The following is a 27,629-nucleotide window of genomic DNA, read 5'->3' as shown; positions in this document are numbered from 1 at the left end:
AGAGAGAGAGAGAGAGAGAGAGATTTATCTCAAGGAAATGGTTCATGCAGTTGTAGAGGCTGGCAAGTCCCAAGTCTGTGGGTCAAGCATCAGGCTGGAGGCTTCTCCTGGCTCACACAGCTGCAGGGGCTGATGAAGTCATGATCTGCTGGTCAGATGGCAGACTGCTGGCTCACAGGCTGTAGAGGCCAACAGATCCCAAGATCGGCAGGCAATATGGCAGGCCACTGACTTAAGTCCCAAGAACTATAGGGCGGATGATGAAAAACCGTATGCAGGATCCTTGGCCAGAACATCCATATATATTGGATGCAGGGCACGTCCCCGAGGAAACTCCTCTTACAACTGATTGGACTGATTGGCTGATCACATCAGCTCACATCATTGAGGTGATTACATTATATCACAAAATAGAGGATAACTACATCATTGCATAAGTGCCAAACTACATCATTACATAACTGCCAAACAGCTGAGAATCATGGCCCAGCCAAGTTGACACACAACCTTAACTATCACACATCCCTTTATTATTTTTTTAATGCTAAGGGATCATCTTTCATTTCTGATGTTGGTATGCTTTTGTTTGCTCTCATTCTTTTTCTTTGTAAGTCTTACTAGGAGTTCAGCAATTTTATAAATCTTTTTAAATAATCAACTTTTATTTTTGGTGATTTTTTAATTGTTTATCTATTTTCTAGTGATTCCCTCTCTTATCATATTTTTCCTTCTTTCTGTTTACTTTTAGTTTAAAAGCTCTTCTCTTTCTAGCTTCTTGAGGTACAGACTAAGATTATTGATCTTAAATCTTTCTTCTTTTCTAATATAAACAAATTTTTCAAAACTATATGATCACGTAGATACATTACTACAGCTCCTCACATGGATTTGGAAAGGGCTTATGCAACTGAGAGATCCTGAAGCTTAAGCTTCATCAGGTTTACAATAAAGCCACCTCTTGTATTATTGTCTTTCATTCATTTTTAGATGCGAATTTCTTTTTCACACTTTAACGCCTCTGAAAATGTGATATGTATTACAAGCTATGACATCTTACAATTGCCATCAGCCAGGCCGAAGTCATGACATTAGTCATCATTGCCTATGTGTGCTCAGACTTTGTTATGGCTGTTCATATTGCATCATTTGAGTCATGTGTGCTTTTGGTGCCTATGTTGAGTTTAAATGTTAAAATATCAGAAAATGAGTGACTACATTATGATTCAGTATTGAAACCAAAGATATTGTATATTCAGAAAGACAGGAAAAAAGAGCAAAGTTAAATATTAGTGCAGCAAATATTATAGGAAGAATGATCATAATTTCTGTTTCCTTGCAAAGAAACAACAGATTCATTTCATTTATATTTTCCTTTTTTCTGTTTGCATAATAGTAATATATGAGAAAAACCTTTACCTAACTTATAGGTAAAATAAAAATTTTAAGTGATAATAAAACATTGAATCATATTTTAATTGGCAGTATTTTCTTTTTTCTGATGCGTCTTGCAGTTGACAGTGTCTTTGATTTGACAAGATATAAGTAGCTTATTAATTCTCACATAAAAGCCCACGAAATTGGTAACCATATTATCCCTTTCTAGAGATGAGGAAATCAGGGCACAACATGTTAGTTGACTTGTCCAAGGTCACACAGTTAGTAAGTGGCAGAGCTGGGATTAGAACCCAGGAATCTAGCCCTAAAGTCCATATTCTTCACCACAAAGTTATATTGCCTTGTACATGACGGGAGGGGAGGAGCAGTTTCCCTTTCAAGATCCTCATCAATTAAAGAACATTAGATTTTCCAGATGACTATTGACCTTGTCCCTCTCCTACTTAAAAATCTTCATTAGTTTTCCATCACCCATGAATAAAGCCTAAATTTCTTAAAATTCATAGCCTTCTATGATCTAACATCAATCAACTCTTGGGCCTTGCCTAACTCATGCTCTCCAGTAACACTGACCTATTGTCTCATATGTTGTAACAACCATGTGTCAATATCCAAGGCATTACCTCTTGCCCTACTCTAATATTTAATTGATCCTCCTTTCAGTCTTAAAAGAGTGACAGGATGATAATATTACCCAATCTGTGGCGTCTGTAGCTTCTTCTTGATTTTCTGAGGTTATTCATGTTAATCCCTTGTGCAGAAAAGTGTTGACATACCAGGCCTGAAACTACTATCCTTAGTACAACCTTTTCACAAGGCTGGCATCTGGTAATTTGGATTTCAACAATGTTCCCACAATTCCCAGAACTTATAAGAGTGACTGGGTGTACCTAAACTGTTTACATAAACAATATGGTTTATGCTAAACACCTACTTCCCTTCTGGGAGCCTGGAATTTTGGTGCACACTAGGCAGAGGTGCCTATATGACTAGCCCCCAATAAAAACCCTGGTCTTTGAGTATTTTACAATCTTTCCTGGTTGGCAGCATTTCACACATGTTGTCAGATTTTTTTCCAGGGGAATTAAGCATGTCCTGTGTAACTCCAGTGGGAGAAGACTCTTGGAAGCTTGTTCATGGTTTCCTCTGGACTTTGCCCCATGTGCCTTTTCCCTTTGCTGGTTTTGCTTTGTATCCTTTAGCTGTAATAAATCATAACCATGAGTATGACTACATGCTGAGTCTTTTGAGTCCTCCTCTTGAATCATCAAACCTAGTAGTGCTGGTTAAGGTTGTGTGCCAGCTTGGTTGGGCCATGATTCTCTGTGGTTTGACAGTTATGTAATGATGTAGTTTGGAAGTTAATAATATTGTAGTCATCTTCCACGATGAGATCTGATGTGATCAGCCTATCAGTTGTAAGGGGAGTTTCTTCAGGGGTGTGGCCTGCATCCAATATATATGTGGATGTTCTGGTAAAGCTTGCTTGCTTGCTCTGGATCCTGCATCCGGCTCATCACCATTTGACCTCTGATTCTTGCGACTTGAGCCAGCAGCCTACTGGGTTGCTTTCCGATCTTGGGATTCATTGGCCTCCACATTCTGTGAGCCAGTTTCCCGCTGTCTGACCTGCCGATCTTGAGTTCGTCAGCTCCTGCTGCTGCAGGAGTCAGGAGAAGCCTCCAACCTGATGCCTGACCCACAGACTTGGGTTTGCTAACCTCTACAACCACGTGAGCCATTTCCTTGAGATAAGTCTCTCTCTCTCTTTCTATATATATATGTACACACATACACACACACACACACGTATATATATATACACACACATTTATATATATACACACAAATATGTGTTTCACTGGTTTTGCTTCTCTAGAGAACCCAGCCTAAGACACTGGGCATGGTTTTGGGGGTGCCTGACACAATTCCTCTGCTTAGAATCCCTTCTTATGCCCTTTTCCTTCCCTCTTTGCCTAGATAACCTTCTCCAGAAAGTATTCTCTGAATCTTCCTTGCCCATCCTGCTATGTTTGATACGGTTCCTTGGAATTACTGTAATATCCTGGGGTTGTCTCTAATATTACATTTATCATATTGCTTTACAATTATAGGCATATTGTCTTGCACTCCACTAGACTGGGATTTTCTTGAGTGAAGAAGTTGTGTTATAGTCATCTTTGTGTCCACATACCTGTCACACAGTAGGTGATCAATTAACAGTTGTCGAAGAAATCGTGTTGGCCAATCTGGGAAAGTCTTCTGATTGCTACTATCATCCATAATCAGAAAAATTGGAACAGAAGTTTGAAATGGCTTTGAGAACTCATTTTTTATGTATTCTTGCCTACATAGTTATTCGGTAAATTGTTTTCTCATTCAATAGATACTTAAAAAACACCTACTGGGTGCTATATATTATGTGAGGTTTAGCGGTACAAAAAAGGAAAGATAAAAATAAGAGGGATATTTGATTTTGATGTTAAGAAAATTAGGACAGTTAAATACAGGCCTCAGCTTTGTCTTGTGTAAAATGGTGCTAAAGATACCTGCTCTTCTAAATTTCACAATCATGATAAGAAATAACGTACCTAGGGTGGTGCTTTGAGAGAAGGTGCTGGGCAAGTCCAAGTATTTCTCAGTAACTTGTGTCCCACTAATTCTAACAAAAATGTACCTATTTTCTCTTTTGGATTACTTATTGGCAGGAAACTTATCTCTTGTTCTGGTTCAATTCATTTCTTTACAAATTCATAATTATTTTTTCTATTATTAATTTGTTTGCTAATTCCTTGTTCCCTTTGCCCCCACCACCACAGTTATAAAATCAGCTTGCTGTTTTTAATACTGCTTTTCTGACAAAACCAATGCTAAGCTTTAACAGATACATTTTCATATCTTGGAAGTTGCCTTGATGATTCACTGTGCTATGAATGGAATATATTATACATCATTTTGATCATTCTTACTCTTAAATAGGATATTGGGTTTTTCTGAGATGTGATTTTTCAAGTTAAAATTAGAACTAGAAAAAGAGACTCTCCTTTTCGGGGGGGGGGTAGATTGTACAGCAGGGAGTGGAAGTTGGTGGTAACTCAGGATAGAAGCAGTTTCAGCTAAGCTCAGCCAACATTGTAATTACATATTTTCTATTACAGTGTAGATGGATGTGAAGAAAAGGCTAGTGTGGAACTGATCAATGTCTGCATCATTCAGTTTGTTAGGACTTAAACTGTTTTCAGACTGTTCAAAACACCCTTTTTATGTACTCTCCCCAAGTCATTATTAACAACATTATCCTGCAAAAGAGAAAGCGGTATGCAGGACCTTGCCTTTAACCACATAAAGGCTCATGAAATTATGCTCGTCTATGTATTTGCTTAGCTCCTCTCTTCATTTTGGGCTCTACACAGATTTTTCCTGAATCATACACAATTTAAAAGAATATATATATATGATACATGGGAATATTTTGGATTGTTAATTATTTTAATATTAACAAAAGCATATATCTCATAAATTGGAAGTTCAGACTTGAGGCTGAGTTATTCAGACAAAAACTTGTAAAGAAACTCCCAAGAAAACCTTTTTTTTAAAAAAAATTATCTGAATTTTTGCATTGCTCAAGACTTATTTAATTTTTACCAAGATAAAAAATTTATGTCTGTAATCAAGTCCATCATCTATATGAAGAGGAAGAAATTCACAGAGGTCTGGCTACATAATAAAATCACAGTTTTGAAGGAGTTAGAAGCCTCGCGCTCCCAAACGTCGTCGTTCTCGTGTGTGTTCTTTCTCCCTCTCGCTGAAATATTCTATAGAATCCTTAAATTATCTGTTTTCTAAGAATAGGCTTTTTACCTCTTTGCAAATACAAAGTCACCTTATTTTTGCTGATTCTTTGATTTTAAATTTGAAATGGTTTAGCATTTTTATTCTTTTGCTAGATAGATACATGGAGTGGCTCACATTTTAGTTTTACGATTCTATCTACAGCTGTCGAAAGATATCTGAGCATTTATAGCTTTGTATAATCCTTTTCAGATGTATTCATTTTAATATAGTTTTCCATTGCTTACTGTTGTGCTTTTATAAGTCCTGCCTTCAAAATATGTGTTAAAAAAAAAACTCTCTAAAATTCTGATATGGCAACATAAAATTTTAATTTTACACCAGGACAAGAACTAAAGCAAACTTACAAATTGCGTGGTGAAGAAAACACAGCGTAATAGCTGAAGGATGCATTCATTATGTTTCCTTACTTCTACTGTTTCCTTTCCGTTGCTATTGCTCTACTCAGTAAAGAAACACGAACAAAGACCTGTTCTATTAGCATAGTTTCTCTTTTAAAGCGAAACAGCTAAACGTTCACCATCTTCATGTGAAAGTAACTATTGGAAAAACACAAGAATCAAAATGAGAATCACTGCCTCACACTTAACATATTTTAGCCACGAAGTTCAAACTGCATTATTACTATGAAGCTTTTTTTTTTTTTTTTCTGGTCCTAAACACCTGGCTGTGACCTAATAAAGACTATTCTAATTATTATTACCCCAAGCCCCACGATTTCTCCTTCCGTTCTTTACATTTCTGATTTCTTATCTGAATTCCAGCCCTCTGAGGCAGATGCGGACACTGACAGCTCTGGGAAACTGAGCAGCATCTGAACATACGATGATTGATTCTTGCTCTAATTGAGATAGTTTGCATGAAAAGTTACCTATGAGAAAAATTACTATTTCAAAATAACAACTCAAACAGTCATAGTGTCAAGAACATTCTGCCTTGATAATCATCATTTTTCTACGATTGCAATATATTTGTAAGTGTTGGGGAGGGGAGAAAAAAGATAGCACTGGCAAAAGACTAATTGAAATGTGAAAACGTGTCGATTATTAGGGTAGTGTATTTATTATATTTCACCACTTGATTTATTAACATGCATCTTAGGTTACATGTTACTTTAATCTCTTTTATGAAGACAAGCTGAAAGAGCCTGTCACTATTTATTGCTTCACTGCCTCAGGTTCCATGTTTTGTTCTGGATTTTCTATGCCAACTTCTTTTGACATGAAAGTGAAATATTGTTATTTGGGTGGATGTGCGAATGGGTCTAGGGTGGGTGTTTTATATAAAAACAATCACAGAAAATCAGTTGTGTGAGCAAATTCTATCTTCAGGCTAAATAACACTTTTGCTGCAAATGATATCCCCCTGTAAATGTTCTCTGATCATAGCTTTCTCTGGTCTAATGTCCTTTTCATTGCTCCCCTCCGTTTCATGCCCCCCAACTCCAATAAAACTAGAAATACTATCGTGCAAATGGAGAAATGCACATACTTCTCCTTTCCAGAGGCACTTTTATTGTAAAGGGAATACACCACAAACTGTTTTACCACTTTGACGCAGCTTCTGTAAAGAAGAAAGAGTTAACTTCTCGGTCTGCAGCTGATCCGTGCTTAAGTGGTTCACTGGGGCATCATGGTTATAAATGTGATAGAGTATCCCAGGAGTCTTGCATGATTTCATACTATTTTTCATAAATAAGTAAAAATGTATCAGAAGGCAGTCCCACTTCCCAAGGAATGTGCAATTAAAGAAAGCGGAGAAAAACAAGACCTAGGATATGGGACTCTGGCTTCAGCCCTGTGGAGGAAAATACGTTCATTTTTTTTTTTTTTTTTTTCCTGCTTTTGCTTTTCTCAGTCCCCTGATTGAGTAATGATAATAGTTCAGTAGGAAAGCGTACAGAAAGAAAATAATGCCCCAGAGCACATCAGTAGTAAAAGTAATTAGTTCATTGTTAACATCAGGGTGCTGTTAACAAGCACACGGGCCCTGCTCTCTGGCTAAGCTGCCACATATTATGATAAAGTCAACTCCAAAATAAAAATTATTTTGTGCTGAAGGAATGAGAGTGGGGATTATAGGCTTGGAAAAGAATAAATTTGGGGATCGAGGATATTTTTCAAAAGCATAATCAGAATCCACAAATGCAGGCTTACTTCCCAGATCTGGTCATTATGCACCACATGTGTATTCAAAGCATGCATGCTTATGAGAAACAGAGAGACACCAAGAGAAAAAGCGAGAGCAAGAGCGAGCGCGCGCACAGGAGACTGAGCAAAAACCGTTATTATACACAGCACCTAGGGAACACAAGATCTAATTGGAGAATCAATAACTGAAACCCCATTTTAAATATTCTGCTCTATTAATTCTTCAGGTTAATAAAAGCTGCCCGCGTGATGATATTTTGGGATATAGATATTCAGAGTTGGATTACTTTTGACAAGAGCGTAAGGAATCTGTTCAAAGCTGATTTTCCCCCCTTTTGTTCACTGAGGACCTGCAGAATCTAAGATAAAAATGGCAGTTGTCCTGAGGGCACCCTGAGGCATGTCATTAAAATCGGAATTTGATCCTCTTTTCATGGTTACTTGGGACAATCAAGCACAGGAAACCTGAAAACTCATCAGTTTTCCAAAATATGATGTGCCCTTGACTTTGTCAGTTTGGCTGCCATATAGCAGCCCTGGCTATTTCAAAATCCCTTTAGATGTCACTCTGTCTTCAAGAATGCACGCTGCAGATCCTGTGCGAGAGACCAGAGACTCAGTGCTTCCTCTTGGTGCCCTTGCCCAATTGAAGCATTTGCTTCTCTGTTTCCCATCAAAGAGAAATTCCATCACAGCCTGCCAGTAAAAGGCCAGTAAAAGGCTTGTGTTTTCAAAGAAACGAAGCATCTACTAATTGTAGTTAATGTCAATTGGAGAAGTGTTTTCAATCTACTTGTTCAAGCATTCCAGGTAATGAGTTGCTTTGGTTTTTAAAGCTGCAGTATGTGGTAGATTATGGGACCACAGAGAATATTGGAGCTAATTTGTTGCTATATAAAATTACATGGCTTGCTATTGTCCACTTGTTTTTGTTTCTTTGCTTTGTTTTTTCTTTTTCTTTTGACTGACAAAGGCTTTCTTCACTGTATTGTTTGAATTATCCAAAGTCAGAGACTCCACAAAACTAGAAATATGGCCAACTTGAGTTGCCAGGGAAAGTGAAATGTGTATTTCATAAGACAATTCCCAGGAACTAAAGTTTTCTTTTAACTAATAAATTCTTAAACGGATTTGTGAACCAAGGTCTCTTCCCACCTTCTACCCTAATGCTTTTTTTTTTAAAGAATGAATAGCAAAGAAAGTTCCCATCTCTGAGCCCTATGTATTGCATTGACCTTCGAGACACTTGAGTATTCCCAGCAATAAGAATACCTTTTCATGAGGAAAGGGTGAACCTCTAACCCCAGGGCAAACAGAAGACTTTTCCAAGTAGGAAACATGTGGGTTAGCTATTTTCCCACCTATCTTAAAAATGAAATTTTCTTTCTATAAAAGCAAAAATAAGCGATTTGGCTACTGAACTTTACCTGTCCACTAAAAGCAGCTGTATTTTGATAAATGTTGCCTGGTGCAAGTACTGTCAGTTCAAAAGTGTACAAAGAACAGCCCTGTGACTAGCCAATGTGTGCTACAGAAGGAAAGTCATTCAGCATTGCAGAAAGGTCTAGGAAGTTCTTGTTGTGCTTGGGTCTTATACTTGGGATATTCCTCTGCTTCTGTAGAATTTTACTTATGGAACTTTGGTTAGTTAAAGCTGCTGCAACAATATGAAGTTTCTTTACCAGTTTAACCCCTTTGTTGCTATTCATCTGCTTCCAGTCATATAATAAAATTCACCTCGGGCAGGGGTGCATGGTAAGACCCATTTTCCCAAATCATTTCTTTCCTTAGGAACAGCTCTTAAGAACTTTCTGCCACATTATAGTTCTAGTTCTCGAAGAATGTATACAAAGAAAAAAAAAGTAGTGACTTCGAGCAAGGCCTGGTGCAAATCTTGATATCATTTCTTGTTATTCAACAACATGCCTGTTCCTGTAACCTAACCACTTTATCTTTTACTTTGCTTTGTTCTATGGGTTTGCACATGTTTTTCCTTCCACCTGGGATGCCTTTTTCTTCCCTCTCCACCTCTATTAATACATGTCCTGCTCTCTCTTTAAAACCAGCTTCAAAATCAGCTCCTGTTAAAAGCGTTTCTTGATATGTTCAGCTTGACAAGGATCATTTGTGCTTCTTCTCAGTTTATCATTGCTGTGATATTATAGGTCATAGCTCATTACTGCAGAAATTTGAGTATGTTGTAGGTTAACGAATGCACCCCCAAACTGAAAAGGAACATCCTGTTACAACTCCTTCTATTGCCAGGTGTTAGCACTATCCAAGGACTGCAGTGGACCAATTAACCTTCTGGTGTGTTACTCAGTAAACCTTTCTCTCGTATGTGTATGCTACTGAACACAAGCAACTGAGGTCAACATCTTCTTTTCCTTTCTGTTCTCCAGGGTGCACAATATAGCACCTAGCACAACTCAAAAATGTTATGTTAGTTTAGCAAATTAGTATTGAGCATGTACAAAGCACTTGAATAACATAATGATGATTAAGGCATGCCATTCTCTGGTGGTCACTTAGACACTACATCAGGAGTTGGAAGCTACTATCTAGCCTGCCATCTGTTTTTGTAAATAAAGTTTTATTGGAACACAGCTATGTTCATTCACTTACATATTGTCTGGCTGCTTTTTTACTACAATGGCAGAGCTGAGTAGTTTTGACGGAGACTATATGGCCTACAAACCTAAAATATTTTCTGTCTGGCCCTTTACAGGAAAAGTTTTCTAACCCTGACTTACAGTAAATCTTTGCATAGACCAGAGTAAGAAGACAGTTACTGGCTTAAAGTATAATAAGACTGGTGTAAAAATTAACCCAACTGAACTATTAACAGATAAATTATACAAATGTACAGTGTTGAACAACTTTAAAAGGCAGCTTCTTTCTATAAATAAAAATATAGGAACTTCTTTTCTCAATAGGAAGAACAAAACCCAGAACTTAGAGAATTAGGGTAATGATTTCTTGAAACTACTTAAAACGACACACTTACAAGCACTGTTTACACAACCGTCTGTGAGGTACTCATTCCATTTATCTTTTCAACAAATATTTGTTGAAGACTTGCTGTGTTCCAGGCACTGATACTGGGGATTCGATGTAAACCATAGTTACTTTAATCTCTATTTCATTTGTGAGACAACAGACTACCCGAAAATTTAAGAGACTCATTCTAGATTCACAGCAAGTAAATGGCACAGCCAGGACTGGAACCTAAGTCTTTGGACTTGAAGTTCAGTACACTCAACTCAACAGTCAAAACCATGAGAGACACAAGCTGGAAAAAAATCCTAAGATTAATTCCAAATATCAGTTTTCCCTCTAATGGTAGATTTATTGCTTGGTGGGACTCCATCTTTTTTCCCCCCATAATTTTCAAATATGAGATAGTCTAAGAAGCAATATAAGTGTGACCCCGGTACTAGCATTTGTATGGACATTGACAAATTAATTTCTCTGAACCTAAATTCCTCATCTGTACAATGGGGATAAATAATTTCTAACTTTCAGCCTATAGAAAGTAATGTGGTATGACTTTGTGCATTAAAACTAAAAAGCAAAGTCCTGTGCAGTTTAGGGTTAAGAATAATACTTTTCTAAATCCTATACTTTTTTTTTTAAACTATACACATATTTTGTATTTAATTACCTATAAATAATGGCTAATGAAAGAAAAAAGTGATTGTAGCAGCTTACGATTTTAAAGGAGCAGCTGTAACATAAATGCTAACCGATCCACTCCATGCAGTAAGGAACCCTCCCCCAGGTCTACAGTGGGTATTTATTTGTTTCCCATGACCAAGGACAACTAGTTAGATATGGATTCCTATGTTCACCAACAAATATTTACTGAGTGCCTACTATGTGTAATCCAGCCTAGCATGTCCTTTTTCTTGCTTGTGACCTTAGCTTACTTAACTTGGAGTCACAGTTTTCTTCATTGTAAAAATGGGGAGAGACTACACTGGCCTAACAGTTGTGAGAATTGACATAAAGTATGTGAAGGCATCTAGCAGCATGTCTGCTTTTCACTAGAGGGTGGAGATATGTTAGTCTTTTTTATTCTACCTGTGTCCTCTTGAATAAGGAGCCCTGGTGGCACAGTGGTTAAGGCGCTTGACTGCTAACTGACAGGTCGGAGGTTCAAAGCCACCAGCTGCTCCAGTTTGAAACCACCAGTGGCTCCATGGGAGAAAGATGTGGCGGTCTGCTTCCATAGAAATTTACAGCCTTGGAAACCCTATGGGGTCACTATGAGTCAGAATTGACTTGAAGGCAGTGGGTACCTGTATCCTCTTGAATAGTAAGGTATAATCAGGATAATACTACTACAATATTAAGAAGCAAGTGAAGTTGTAAAAATAGGAGAGGGAAGAGAATGGCTGTATTCCTTACTCTACCTGGCGCACAATGAAAATGGCCATATTTTTCAAGCTGATGACATTGATGAAAATGGCAGGAAGCGCCATCTGATGAATATCCATTAGCACATTTCGTCAAAAAAGAAATTTTTTTGTTTTTGTTTCTTTGCCTTCTTTTGAAATTTGAAGACAGAGAGAATACCTTTTATCTCTTTAGTTGCCATGAGCTATTGGACAAATTACACATAAAAATATTTAAGGGTCAGGTAATTGTTCCAGTGACTGGGGAGAACTATTTCAGTAATAAAGAAACACTCTCTTAGTGCTTCTTAATTCTGAAGTTTCAACTTTTTTCTTGCCAGTCTGCTTGAAAATCAGATGACACTGCTGCTGGCTGTCGTTGGATGTTAGAGAATGTGTCGAGCACTTAATGAATTCAGGGGTGTGTTTCTAGTGATGAGAAGCGCCATCTTGTGTTAACAGTGTCAGCAGGAGAGAGACTTGAAGGCACAAAAGACTATGTTTATGTAGGTGTTCTTTCATGTCGGGGGCTACATTTATTGCTTTTGATTAAGATGTATGATTGAGTTACTGACTATGACATTTGTTGAGAGAAGGAAGATTACCATCAGTGAAATGCAAGAGAGTAAAGCATGAGTTGGTGGATGAAGTGTGAACGAAAGGTTACATGCACTGATGTCTTGTTTATTTGATTTGGGGGTTTGAGGTAGAATTAATCTATTTTGTATTTTTAGCATGTTAGGAGCACCATCTTAAAAATGTGCTCCCCAATACACAATCAAAATATACCAAGAAAGGCTTTGGCAGGTAGTTCAAAGTTGGTTTAGTTATACAAGAATGTGTGTTAGGGGATGAGAATGAGAACTGGGGAGCCTCTTCTCAAAAAAGCTTAAACAGCTTTCACATGTATTATTCTATTTATATTCACAATATTCCAATGCAATAAGTAAAGCCATATTTTTTTTCATGAAGTTTAAATGTTTCAAATGAAAACCCGTATTATCTGTTATTTTTCTGAAACACTGTGAATGCAAACCAAAACTCATCATCTCCGAGCACAGAAATTAAAGAACGAAATGGACTGTAAAATGAAGCTGAACAATGTAGTTTCACTGTTGTAGCTAACATGGTGAGAAAACTTCACAATTATGGATGCTGAAAGGGCAGAAAATAAATGCACTGTCTGAGGTTGAATTCTCTAAGTAGTACCTGGATTTTGGCAGCTATAACTGATGCTAAAGTTCCCAATGAGGAAATGAGCTTCTCTCAGAGCTAATCATGCTCTGAATTTACATATTCTCTTTCTCTGACTATTATCTCGTTATTTTGCTTTGCTAAACAGTAAGCTGGGTATATTATTGCCTCTGTTTTACAGATGGAGGAAATGACGAGTCAAGTTCTAAACTGGCCCAATTCACAAAGTGAGTCAGTGGCACAGTCAGAAATAGAAACGTAGATCTTCTTACTTCCAGACCAGAACTCTAGTCACTGAATCAAATTTCTACTCTCTGGTGGATTCTAAATTTGTTTGCTTATTTGCATGTACAGAACGGAACACAAGTGCCCAAATAAGCGCCAGCATCGGGGTTAGCACTGTTCTCTTAGCGTGGGCTGGCTTCATGCTTTCCTGAAGACTGGCTGCCAGTGAGGACAACCTTCCACGTCCCTCTGGTTTTCTAATCGGGACCATCCATCACAAAGCAATCTCGCCCTGCCCTGAGGCCTCTCTGCCTCATTTGGTTGTGGGATGCATTATAAAATGACCAAATATTTCTTATTAAATTAAAACGAAAACTTTTTTTTAATTGAGTTTATCATTTCAACTGTAAAAGCAATACATCTTTATTATCGACAAATTTGAAAGCATAAGCAAAGCAGGAAGAAAATAAAATCTCATAGTTCACTAGGAAATACAAACTGCTAACTCCCCTTAAGAACAAAATACAAGAAAAATCTTCATTTATGTTCTTAACTGATTCAGGTTGTTTTCTTCTTGGCTTAAAATGGAAAGCTTTTACCTGTATATACATATTTGTGTGTGTGTACGTATATATACACAAAGAATCAAAGGAGGTATTTCCTCTTTCCTACTCTCTATTATTAGTACTTTTTCTCTATTTTTCTATCCATTTACAAGGGATGCATGTTAAGAGAGCAGTGCTGCTAGAAATTTGAAAGGAGACTTAGTAAGTCAGGTAGATAGTGAATGTCCCTGATGAATCCCAGGGCCCAGAGACAGGCCCTAATAAAAACTCCATTTTTTTCTTCTCCCTCCACACCAGGTAATTTAAAATTGCATTCATTCTAGGATTTCTGTTGAAACACACAGATCCAAAGGTCTTAGACTGTCTATCAGAACAGCCTGGAATTTAGCAATGCCAGCCTTGCTCACATGACTGCCTGCCTGACTCCCTGGGATCCCTGATCAAGTGCTGTGCTAGAGGGCGTGGATGGAATCTGGTATTAAGGCAGCCGATTGAGTGTTTAGATTACCTCCTTGGGAAACTAATTATCATCTATTCTTTATTTGGGTAGATTTTCATATTGTAAAATCTATGTTTTTGGTCAACAGGAGAAATATTTGTTTTGATCTTCAGAAGTTCTTGTTTATGATTTTAAAGGGAGATTGCTTTAGCTCTCCATCCTTTATGGTATCAATAACCTAGTGGAAATGGTGGCAAATAAATCCCATAGAAAGTAGTTAAAGAAGATCAAACTTAACCTTCACTACAGACACAGAGGTGCCTATTTCCTAGTGAACAAAGGTGCCTATTCTTCTTTATTCAAAAAAAGGACCCTGACTGGGAGATTCCCTCTTCTTTCAGAGAGCCAATATATTTTTTTATTTTTCCACGAATATTTACATAAAAATAAACTGTCCTATTTAAATCACAAACCAAAAGCTTTTTCACCTTATCCTTAGCCAGATATCATTATAAAAGCATAAACAATACCATATATTTGGTGACTAGAGAGGAGAATATTAATAGATCGCTAACTTCTAATAAATGGGATTGCTAGGATTTTTTTTTTTAAACATAATCTTGCTGGAGTTATTGAGCTGAATTGTATTATAAAATTACTATCCGACTTGGATTTTAGGGGAGCCATTTCCTTTTCAGTGCCATGAGCAGAGATTTTAAAAGATATTTAAGAAAAATTATTCTCAGAGGTAAATTTCATTTACCATTCTTTTAAACATATAAAGATGACTTTTTTTTTCACTTACAGAATAACTTGTTTGGGACTTTGAAATTTCTGAGTGTTTGCATTTTATCTGCATCGCATTATTATTCCAGTTAGAGTTTGTATAACAGAAATAACTTAGTACCTTAGCTATAAATGTTATAGTGAAGAACTTTATGCTAACGTGAATTTGGGTAATGAGGGGTTTGTAAACCGAGTCAGAGCATGTAATTCTCCTCATAGATTGCTCTCTGTCTAGATTTTATGACTTAAGTACTTCATGATCAGTAAATAATAAATTCAATTTACTGGATAGAAGTTTTGTCACTTAGAAATACTCACTTGGAATATATATTTCTTAATTGGCATCAATGGCACATTTCCCAGGAAGCATAACAAAATGGATCATTTAATAGATGCCCAATCTCTCCATCCATCTATCTATCAGTGCGGCACATGATGTTTTGACTTTAATATGGTAATTATCTCAGGCTGACTTCAGAGCAGGAAGCTGCCTCCCACACAGCAGTGCTTAATTACTTTAGACTTCAGCTTGCCAAGTGAAAAATTGACTGTTTTTTTGCACATTGCATGGAATTGAAATGATTTCATTGTCATTTCAGTTGAAATACAGTCTGACATCAGCAAAGAATCATGGGAAAGATAATGCAAAATTTCTCTGAAATTCTGAAATGGTCTGAAAACTGCCTTTTTTAAAAAATGCAGCTGCATTTCATTTTCAGAAGGTTAATGAAGATCCACTTCATCTTTAGAGAAGCAAACTTTTAGGAATTTACTTCTGTGAAATCATTGCAATGGCAATTCAGTAAAGAGTAACCTTGTTAGGTAGCTATGACTGAATATGAACTTTGACAGTTATGGGGCAGAAGAGCTATTGAAATTGGTGTTGACAATTGAAATTGGGCACACACTAATAAAAGTGATAACAGACACCCCATTCAGAGAATTTAAGAAAGCACACCTCTATGGGGATTCTGCATAATGATACTTTTAATGTGCTGGTGTGCTACCTAAACTAAACATTTCAACAATCAAGTTGTAAAATAAATCCAAGTGATCTTTATGTTAAAATTTATCAAAATTACTGTTTTTCTTCAGATTTCAGTTGTCAGTCACATGCTACTAATTGAGTAATTGTCAAAATACCAAGGGCAGATTTCCTGAATAAAATGCCCACACAAATGTGTGATTGGATAGAGTGGCGAAGTAAAATTATGTGAGAAGGCATCGGTATAAAGGAGGAAATCATACCCAAGCTTTCACTTTGGCCAGAAGCAGTTGCAAGTAGTTGCAAGTAGCAATGACACCTTTGCCATGTAAACCGCAGGAGAAGGTAATTAAATTTAACAGAAGCTGCCCTTGATTTAAAGCCACAGGGGAAGTAATTAAATTTAATAGAAGCCACTACTTGTAAACAAAGATATATGGTATTTCTATCACTAAACACTACCTTATTTTTTCTAGTGGCCTGCCTGTCGAAACTAGTTCCAGAACACCTAGCAGAGAATATATGATTGAATATTGTGAGCCAGACTGGACAGTAATCTAATGTGAGCCACTCTACGCAGCAATTCAGGAAATGTCATGGTAGTGCCTTCTCTAGCAGCCTACTACAAACCAATACCTGGCCTTCATGTAGGTCCCTGGGTTCTGCAGATAGTTTGTGCTTGACTAATAACCTGAAGGTTGGCAGTTCAAACCCACCACTGGCACCACAGAAAAAAAGCCCAGACATCTGCCTCTGAAAAGATTATAGCTAAGAAAACCCTTTGGAGTAGTTCTATCTATAACATATTGGGTTGCCATGAGTTGCAATTGACTAGACAGCAACAAGTTTGGATTTTTTTTTTTTTTGGCCTTATTATGGAGATAGAAATTTGGAGGAAAAAATACAGACTTGTGATTTTCTTGGTCAACTTTGGTACATTTTATACATCTGCTTTAACTGACCCCCAACTCCAACCTTTGGGGCTGCCATTGCCTTTTTGAACTGATTCGTCAATGTCTCTGGCTTTGGAAGAAGCCAAGTTCTTTCCTGAAATGTGTGCTGTCTTCATCAGAGCTCCCAAGGCCTGGCCACGGGCACCCACATATTTTCTTCCACATTGGGTCAGCTCAGTTGAAGCTGGTTATCGTAGATATTTGCATAGGATGCTGACTGCAAATGGCGGTCTTTTCACCAAGCCCTATACCCTGGCAGAGTCCCTGGGTGGTACAAACAGTTAACACATTCAGCTGTTAACTGAAAGATTGGTTCCAGTCTACCTAGAGGCTCCCAGAAGGCCTGGTGATCCAATTCTGAAAAATCAGCTATTGAAAACCCTACTCTGACACACAGGGGTCGCCATGAATCAGAATCTACTTGACAGCAACTGGTTGGTATACTCTGCCACGTCTGCGTGAAGAAATGGTGCCTTTTTAAATTTTGCGTGCAGACTCCCTACTTGTCAAGCTGTGCATCTTTTGGGCTTTTTCCTAAATCTCACGAAAGCTTCTTAAGGACCAGCACAGCCTGGGCCCTTCCTGTCTTTCCACTTCGTGTTGAGAATAACAGCAGTGAATGTTTCTTCACTCTTTACACCTAATCAGATTTGAAGGGGTCGCATGGACTAACCATGAGAGCACTCATTTTCCTTCCTGAATTTAAGATTAGGAAAACCAGAGAGACCCTGCTTACTCAGAACAAAAGGGGCAAAGAAACAGTGGGATGGGTGTCATTCAGAGGAGCAGCCCTAAATGGAGACTGGTTGTTAAGGCAGTTTCAGTCTGAATACAGCCTAGTTTACAGAAGCAGAGTAATGAATACCTAGACTTGGTGGCGAGCCTGCCTGAGTTTGAATCGGGCGCAGCTGTACCTTGCTGCATGACATGGGCAAATTACTTTCCCTCATCTTAATTTTTATTATCTGTAAAGTAGGGATAATAACAGTATCTGCCACACAGATCTATGGAAAGGATCAAAGAAGTTCATATATGTAAAGCGCCTAGAACAGTGCTTGACACGTAATAAACACTGTGTAGTGTTTCCTCTTATTACATGCAATATATATTGAAGTTCATTGCCTATTGACGCTAACAGTTCCACATCATACCCAGTGTCATAAAAGAGTATCCGCCATGATTTTATTTGAATTTCACACTCCAAAATACATTGTAAACATGGATCCTTGTGTATTGTATTTTGAGCGAAAGCTATGCAACCACAGTCCCTATTGCTCAGAAGTAAAAGTGGTGGCAGTGTAGTTGGCGAGTGGAGGTAGGGATCTGTGGATGGAAGTACTGTGGGGATGGAATAGAAGGTAAAGTTAGCCAGGCTATATAGTGGTGAGAGGTGTAGCTGAGACTGTCTTGCTAAATCACCAACAAAAGCTCAAATAATGCCTCTGTTGCAGTTGTTGTGGATCGTACCAGTTTTCCTGGTCAGCACAGAGCTGGCACCACAACAAGTGAAATCAGTCGCTATTCCTTCCAGAACTGAACGCAGAGTCACAATGCATTTGTCAGCTATGTATTTTCCTGTCAAGGAGTTGTTGGGTGGAAATTAACCAAAAAAGAATTTTTCATTGTCAGATAAACTTTCCACAGTAGAGGAATATAGTGAAGGCTTCCGAAATAAATCTGGTGACCCTGGGGAGTTTACAAATACTAGCATATTAATATACAGCTAAAATAATAATAAAAAATACCATGCTGCTAAAGATGTTTAGTATTATCAGCTCACTGCAGGAGTTTATTAGAAACTCCTGCTTTCTTTTATTAAAATTTCAATTGGCTTGGTGAATGAGATCCTATGTTAGTGTCATAAAGTGAGAAGCCAGAAGGAGAGGATATTGGCATTTAAGTGCAAATTTCATTTTAAAAACACTTTACGTTATAAAAGAAGATTGCATATTGTAAATATTACATATAATGCTAGTGATGTTAAAAGTAGTGTTAGTAATTTTTTTTAATTCATCAGATTGTATTTGTTTATGATGCTATCTGGCAGATTTGATATTTCTGTAGTAAAACAAAGTTTTAAATTTATCCCAGGATGTTTTTACTTATAAGCAGCAGGCATGGTTTTTTAAAAGTTTTCATAAAATGATACATAAGTGTAATTTAAGGGGACTTCTCTTTGGTGGTAGCACATGACACTTCCTTAATTTTGTAATTAGTCTATTATCTTCTCTCTACATTTTGGAAGCTTTTGTTAAACTAACTTGGTTTTGCAGGGCAGCTGGGTAGATTGCAAGCATTAATCTATGGCTGAATCCTTGGATTAGCAATGTTCTAGTACATTTCATTGAGCACCTTCTGAAGTTATAAGCTTACGATTTTCTTTCCTGGTATTAAATGGTCACTGTGTCTTTACCTGGTGAAATACTGTTTAAGAGGATGGCGGCAGGCAAAGCTCTTAGGTGCAACAGCTGGGGAGGCAAGATGAAAACCTCGCTTCCCCGTGTTAACATCTGGAGTCTTCATGGAAGTGAGAAGTTTGCAGGTTTGCAGCTGCAGCCCTTTCATGACAAGTTCGGTAAATTTTACACATGGTTGCTTGCTTAGAAAATATTTTCCAGATTTAACATGTTTACAGTGCTGACATTTGAAGCTGAAGCCCCTTCCTTCTTGATTAGAGTAGAGAGTGCTCACAGATTGCTGTGTTCTAACTTTATGGGGTTGGAAAAGTGGAAATGGGTCATTTACAATTTTCAAACAAATCAAAATGCTCTTTGATCTCTAGTCCAAGTTTCTTTAAATGCAATGAATAATAATAATAATAAATCAGCCCAACTTTGCTATGTTCCCCTTAAATATGGTCATTTTTAATGTAATCATTTTATTGCATTCTAAATATGAGCAGGCATGTAAAAGGAATTCATATAATATGATACAGTTTACCATCCTCATCTCCACAAACATAAACCCTGTTGCTTTAAAGCTAGATTTACTGGAGTCCAGATGCACAATCCTAAGAATTTTCTTTAACATTAGTCACAATTTGAATACAATATTTCTCCCTTATGATTTAAGATAACTATAGCATACACCACATGAAAAAGCTTCTCCTAGAATGACTTTAGGTTACGATACTTCAAATACAAAACAACACCCACCTCTATCCCTCAAACAAAACAAAACGCCTTACCAGTAAGAAAAATGCACTAGGTAGGTAGCAATATTGCCTCTATAATTTGAGGGGAAAAGGGCAGATTGTTCTTTTGCCCACTAAGTTTACATCACCTTATTTTCCCCTCAATAAATAAATACTAGAGACTTGCTCTGAATGATGTTTAACTCAGTTCAGGGATGATTTATATGAGCAGCCAAATGGTTTACATTGATTTTGATCTTCACATTTGTGGAAAGATATTTTAGCCAGGTTTTTGGAAAGAATAAAGAAGTTCAAAATCAAATGTATTTGGGATTAATTGCAGAGTCAAACATTTTAATTTTAACTAGGAGAAAGACAAGAACAAATGAAAAAATATGGAGATCCATAATGAAAAGCAGTAAAATAATCTAAGTGAATCATTTTATTAAAATGGTTGTTTCACTATAAATAAGGAACCATAAAAATATAATTTGTATATTTGGTTACAAAAAGCCTCACTCTAGGCAGCCAGCTGCTAAAATTTGATATGGAAAAAAAAAAAATCTCCCCTAAGGAAAATGAGCATATCTACTGTTTCTTTTTAACAAAGATTGAGATGCACATAAAGAACTTAGCAAAGGCTTCTAAAAATAAAACCTCTCTGCCATCCCTCACACCCTCCACTGCGCACACTGTATATGTAAGGGTTTCTCTTTATTTTTCTATGCACGCTGAATTGTCTGATTCTAATTTAAATTGCTAGTCAGTGTTTCACAGCTTTGCACAGCACTTTCTAACCCTTTCCTCTTGGGCATCTCTATTTGAAATGAAGCTTTACTGTCTCTCGTATATCGGAAACAAACAAGTGTACCTGCTTGATGGTTTAATCGTAACTGGCTAAGCTAAAAAAATGACCAGCAAGTTCTGGAAAAATGCGTGGGATACAACCAGCCGTCAAAACCAAAACCCTCGGCAGAGATGCAAATAATATTTTATTATTTGAAACAGCTGCCACGTAGCCTCAGACAATTTTTTTTCCCTTACAGATTTTTCTGAATTACTTCATGCTGTTATGGTATATCCTTTCATGCTTTCCCAGGTGACCAAAGCTCTCATGCCATTTACCTTGCTCAAGGTAATTTGGGGAAATACCACAGACATGTATCCTCACAGAGTCTTATAGTTGTTTAGCTGCTAATTGATTCTCAAAGGAAGCAGACTGATGCTGTCACTCTAATATGATGTTAAAAATTCTTCTATTTAAGCATGCTTATTTTAGTGAAATTAAAACTCTTAGCGATTCTGGATGTTTGACTGCAAAAAGCTTTTACGAAGAAGTTATAATAAATGTTGCCTTTACTCTCCGAAAAAGGGAATCTGTTTAAGTTTTCAGCACTAACATTTTTTTTTTATTTTGTAATTTTATTATAGTTTTAATTGTTGAAATACTTGATGCATATCATGGTAAAAATTAAATCTGGATGCTTTTAACCCATAGTTCAAGAGGACTCATGCCCTATAATCAGAATCTCCGAGGAAGGTATAATAAATACATGTTTTCAAAAATAGTTTCACCTCTCTTATGTCTTTATCGGGTAACTGTTGTTACTGTCAGAGTTGTAAGGAATACTGTGATATAATAGAGACTCTCATGTACGAAGTGTCCTTACACTTTAAAAACAGAGAGTGGTGTCGATTTTTCAAAGGTACATTATTCCTGTGAATGCGTTTATCAGCAGTACAGCAACATTACAAGACAAGCGAAGCCATAAAACGGATTAAGTGATGCTGTGTAATACTGGTTAGGTAACAGAGCAATGCATGTCAGTTGTGAGAATAACTAGTGCTGCCAAGTCTTCTGAAACAATATAGTAATAAAAGTTTACTTTCCTTGCAGACACAACTCTTTCCTCTGGGGTCTTCTCTAGCAGTATTCAGACATAAGCTCTTCTACAGTCACTAAATTCTGCCTGCATTAAAAACAGTCACTACCAACAAAAACCCCTTTTGGGTCTTCCTGTTTTAATAATGCTTCTGTGATACGTAAATGGACCTGAGTTCAATTTTGACTCTGCTGCTTAAGCTGCTGAGTAGCATTGAGCACGACTCTTAACCTCTTAAGTTTCCTTGCTTGTAAAATGGGGGTAATGATACTACCTTACAAAATTTGTTATGTGGGTCAAAACAAATAAAGCATATAAGTACCTAGCACATTTTAAGCACTAAAAAATATTGTTAACTGTTATTAAGGAAAAGAGTTAATCCTTTTTCCCCCTCAAGGTTAAGTATGTTTTGAGAAAGAGACCTGATTTTGCTTTTTAAATCTACAGAGATATCCTTATTATTTTATTTTTGTTTCAACACTCAATGGTGGCAGATACCCCCAAAATACATTAGAATGCCCTGTTCTAGCAAAGGAACCCTGCAAATTGTCATTAATTTAAATTACATGAAATATAAGGAATGTACAAAAGGGGATTTCGCGTACACACACCTTTAAAATGCTTTTTACAAATTACTTGGATTATTTGCCCAAATGATATATTTAATGTAAAGAGTATTCCAAAGCTAAAGTGAACTTACTTGAAGATCCTTTACCTGCCAGCTGCTTATGAGACGAGTTCAGCCAATTCAATTTTTATGTGAGAAATTAGTTTCAGGAGATAATTTCATCCATATCACTTGAAATGCTTTTCATATGGGCTAGGGAATGTTATAAATTCTTCTTAATATAAGGCAAAGGCAAAGGCAAAAAAAAAAAAAAAAAAAAAGCCCGTCGATTTTACACACAGAATCCATTCCACGTTGTTTTTGCTAGTTTTTCCAAGACCCCGAGGGGATCCAACAACAATGGGTTATATTGAGCGCAATTAGAATCATAACACAGAAGCAAATAAATTAGGGCAGATGCTGATATTTCAAAACTAGTGGGCTTTCCCTATATTTGGACACAATTCCAAAGATGCCTGGGGAGGAACATGCTTACTAACAATGTCTCCTCTTCAATACATAGAAGTTGTTTTTAGAAAATAGGAAAAAATACCCATAAACGCAACTTCAAAAATCTCACCTTGAGCAATGGTATTCTGTGGTAAGTGCTGATTACGTAATTGCACTCATGATTGAAATCCTAGGTTTTAAATGTTTAAACTTAATTCTGTACTGCAAACAGGTGCTAGCTGGAGTGGGCTGCAGTGGGGCTGGGATTAGGAGCCCCAGGGGCAGGGCATGAGGAGCGTGGAGCAGTGCTTTGTTATGAGACATCAGTGCGCTGTTAATGGCTTAGTGAAGCTGCCTTTGATTCAAGTTGTGCTGCTCTGAATGTGCTGGGGGAAACGAAAGGAAAGAAGGAGTCACAGCGCAGGTAGACGTAGGGTGGGGTTGGGGTGTCAAGGTGACCGCGATGGTCAGCAGAGAAGGACGTTTTCCTGTTAGGAAGAAGCAAGCTGATGGAATGCAAGTAGGACTAGGAGGGTAGCTAAGAGAGAGCCAGAACTGGAGTCCTGGAGCAGCTTCATGGAAAACGACTCTCCAGCTTTCTGTCAAAACAGAGAATAACAGTAGAGGGAGTCAACCCCAGAGGGCCACTTCAACCAAAGAAACCGAGTTTGGGAGGTTTATTTTATTTTTATTTATTATCACAACACAGACTATAAATTTTAAAACCTGTTTGAGTAATTTCCCTAAGGAAGAAAACTGACCCCATTCCCACAGCCTCCCTACTCTCCAAGTGCTAAGTGTGCCACAAAGCATTTGGAATGCTTTCTTAAAAGTTCCAGATCATGCGACCACTCCCGCCTCTGCACATCTCTCTGGGTCCTGCTGATACTGGAGTTTATTTATGAGGGCTAGTGAGTGGTGGGCGGGCAGGATGGCAGCTGTACAGCCTGCCCCACACCCTGGGAGATTTGTGGCGGCTGGAGGGGGAGGGGGAGGTAATGACCATTTGGAGACAACCTATTTAAGCAACTGTTTGTTATGCAATAAAAATTACTTGGTGGCTCTGAGCATGAACTCTCAAAGGGAGGGTGCTGCTGGAGACAGTTGGAGACTTTGTTTTAACCAAATGAGCAAACAGGAGCTTGGGGCTTTGTTGAGAGAAGGGAGGGCTTTGTGGCAGGCCTTCCTTACTTCCTCAGGGTTTCATTTGCTTGTAAGTCAACAGTGCTGCCCCTGAGGGAGTCCTTGGATAAGGCAACTGCAAAAGAGGAAAGGGGCTCAAGAATTGGAAAAGGGTAAGTATAACTCAGTCAGAAACTGCCGGAAGGGGGCTGGCAAGAACACAATTTTGTGAACCACCTTCTAAAACACACAGGTACGTAGCCCTTCTTTGTGTCCTTTATATTACAGGCATTAAAAAAAAAATTAGGAGCAAATAAGATTTATACCCAATACCCTAAAGTACACTGAGTCTGAACAGTGGCAACTGGCAGAAGCAGCGATTTCCAGAGCCAAGGGCCCTGGAGAATGGAATCTCACAGGCCTCTAGAGAGGAGAAGCGGGAGCAAATAGCAGCAGAAGAGCCCCAGCTGAACGCAGCCCCTGAGGGAGCCTCTGGATTGCTGCACTGAAGACATGACAGTCTGAGAGTCCGTGGGCTTCTGGATGTGTCTTGGAGACGTGCAGGAGAATGTTGATGCCGCAAACCCTGGCCCCATCCTCCCCCTCCCCATAACCTGGAATGATTTTTAACATATGCAACTTGCTTATTTAAGGGAAGAGTCAACCGAGGAGTAAGAGGAGGGCAAAGAGAGTCTGGAGCATTCTAGCAATAAAAGTGAGGTTAGACAAAAACGATAGCGCTGCAGTGCTTTCATGCAGGCAGGGTTTCTATATGAATTTTTATACCAAACAAAAGACAAATGGACAGTCTACCCATTTGGCCACAGGGATTGCAAGGAATACAATTCTGGCTGCTGAGATGGGTTGCAGAGAGAGGACCTGTGTTCCCCATCGCATCTCCGGCTGCCATTTGGGGCTGCCCACCAGCTCCTCATCAATAGTGCATGTAAAGCTAGTGATTAGAGGACTTAGTCTCTGTAGCTCATCTCTTTGAAGCCGATTCCTGGCTCAGAGAATCTCCCTGTTGTAGAGACTGGGAACCTTCTGCAAGTCCCCTCTGGAAGCTGCTTGCCCTGCTTTGTATTATCTCCTGGTGTTTGTATGTGCCCCGCTTGCATCTAATTTATATTTATTCTCAAGGACCGGGAGCCTCAGCAGGAAACTGAAGTTTAAGTGGGTGAATGGCGCAGCGGTACCAGAGGAAGATTCATTATCGGTACATTTCTAGGCTATTTGACGTGGGAGATTTTAAGCAGTTTATGTGGTGCGGAGAAGGCAAACTGACAATGCGGGATCCTCTTGTGAAATGCAAAAATCTGCAGCTGACACAAGATCACCATTTATTAGATAATAAATGTAATGCCAGATTTTTCTGAAGAGCAGCAAGGAAAATACATACTCAGGGCACGGGCCCAAGTCCAAGGACTAGCCCGGGGTCCTGTCCATGGCTCTAGCCATGTCCCAGGGACTCCATTTCTCTCCATGAGGTTTAGCTCTAGGAGCAGCAACGTTATGAGGCAGGGACACTAATACGACTCCTTTGAATATGAAAAATAGAAAGAAAACCCTTTTTAATCTTTGTTTTTATGGCTGCAAACATGATTACATAGAGGAAAATCAATCCCAATGGAGCACAATGGATAATACAAAGTAATTGATTGGCCTTTGTCATTTTCTGTTATGATATTAAAATAACACCATAATATCGAGCGGAAGTCACTGATACATAAAGGAGAACAGGAGTTAATTATGTCTAAAGGTAATCAGGTCAGGGAAGTGTGAAGGTAAGATAAATAAAGTAAATACAAAAATGGAAAAAGGCTTAAAAAAAGCAAAAGGGACTTGGTGGCAAAGAGTCTACATAATAGAAGGGAGGTCTGATGTTTGGAATATCATTAAGCAGTAAGCCACGAGAGACAGTCTATTGCGGCTGTGTGATTGCTGTACGTCTCAGTTGGTGTCTCAAGCCATAGGGGTAAAAGCTGAGTGACTTTAACTTCTCAAGAAGTGCAATAATCCTTTCAGAATACAATGCCTGCAGCCTTACTGCTATCAGGCTATGAAATTTAGAAAATGAAATAGGGGAAGCATTTAGTTACTGGTATTTCCCAGGCACTAATACCACCAGCATGGCATCACAAGCATCCACTTAGAGAACCTCCACTTGCAGCCAACTTTCCAAACTGCCAGAGACCAGTGCGGCTTTGTCGGACACGGATGCCGTGGTTTGTGTTCTAGTGGCAAGCCACTACCACAGTGCCGTTGAGCAAAACAGCATCTATAGGATGCCTCAACACATTTTCTTTGTTCTTGCTTGTTTTTTGTCTTTCTGTATCTATTCATTCTCTCTCACAATATATATTGAAACTTACTAACACATGCATAAATATTAAACTAATTACATAATTTTACATAAATATGTGACCAAATCTTAATTCTTACCAACATTTTTTTTCTTTTAAAAATGCTTCCTATATAAAAATACATATATTTGCTTTGTGACTGATCAATAAATGAATGCCTTTAGGAGCCAGTTCATTAAAAATAGACAAGATGCTTGTTTTGGTGTCTGTGTCACTGCGTAACGTGCTTCTAACCTGGATTTCTTAACACGATATCATGCATGTGTTAAGCAACCACCATTGCAAATAATCCCATTATAGCTGGAAGTCAGCTGTTCGCATTCACACTTAAAACAGTATGAAATGTCATGTCCACCTGAGTGATCCTGCCCTTTGCGTAAGCAGTAATCAGGAATAGTCAGGAATATAGCTTAAGGTGGTGGAACAAATCACCGTGTGGTCTAGGAGCATTAGAGAGCTGGTTAACTGTGATGCCCTCAAGAGGTGGAAAAAGTAGTTGCTCACTCAGCAGAAGGACTCCATGTTAAAGAATTCTTGTTTCTAACTTTCCTAAATCCTGGGGGATTTAACACGTTTGTCTGTTCATTCACTCATTCATTCCATGATATTAATTAAATGCCTATCATGAGTCTAGAACTGCACTTGGCGTTGCGGTTGCAGAGATGGTCTCCAGGGGCTACAGGCTAATGGGGAGCACAGACGCATGTAAACAGATACGTGAAAAGGTCCAAATAGATACAATATGGGTGAAACACAGAAGAAAGGGAAATCAGGCAAATGTTTAACAGAGGTTGATAAGGATGGAAAAGTAGGAGCTTTCCAGACAGAAAAGAAGTGGAAGGGCATTTTAGGTAGCAGGATCCCAAGAGGGCTAGTGTGTTGGGGAGCGAAGGGAAGGCCAGAATGGTTCACGTGCTGGGTAGGTGGAATAGAGTGGTTAGAGACCGACATCATCAGCGTGTTACTCTCAGATTTGCAAAAGCCTTGTGTACCATGGTAGAGAGTTACCCTACAGAAATAAGGAGCCCATAGAGATGTTTAACCAGAGATACACTCTTATCGGTTTGTTTTGAGAAAATAGGTGGGAGTGGGGCAAGAGGGGAAGCCACACAATGGAGTGATTAATTGT

This window comes from Trichechus manatus, unplaced genomic scaffold (assembly GCF_000243295.1).
Source record: "Trichechus manatus latirostris isolate Lorelei unplaced genomic scaffold, TriManLat1.0 scaffold00003, whole genome shotgun sequence".
NCBI lineage: Eukaryota > Metazoa > Chordata > Mammalia > Sirenia > Trichechidae > Trichechus > Trichechus manatus.
Note: the sequence above shows the minus strand (reverse complement) of the source record.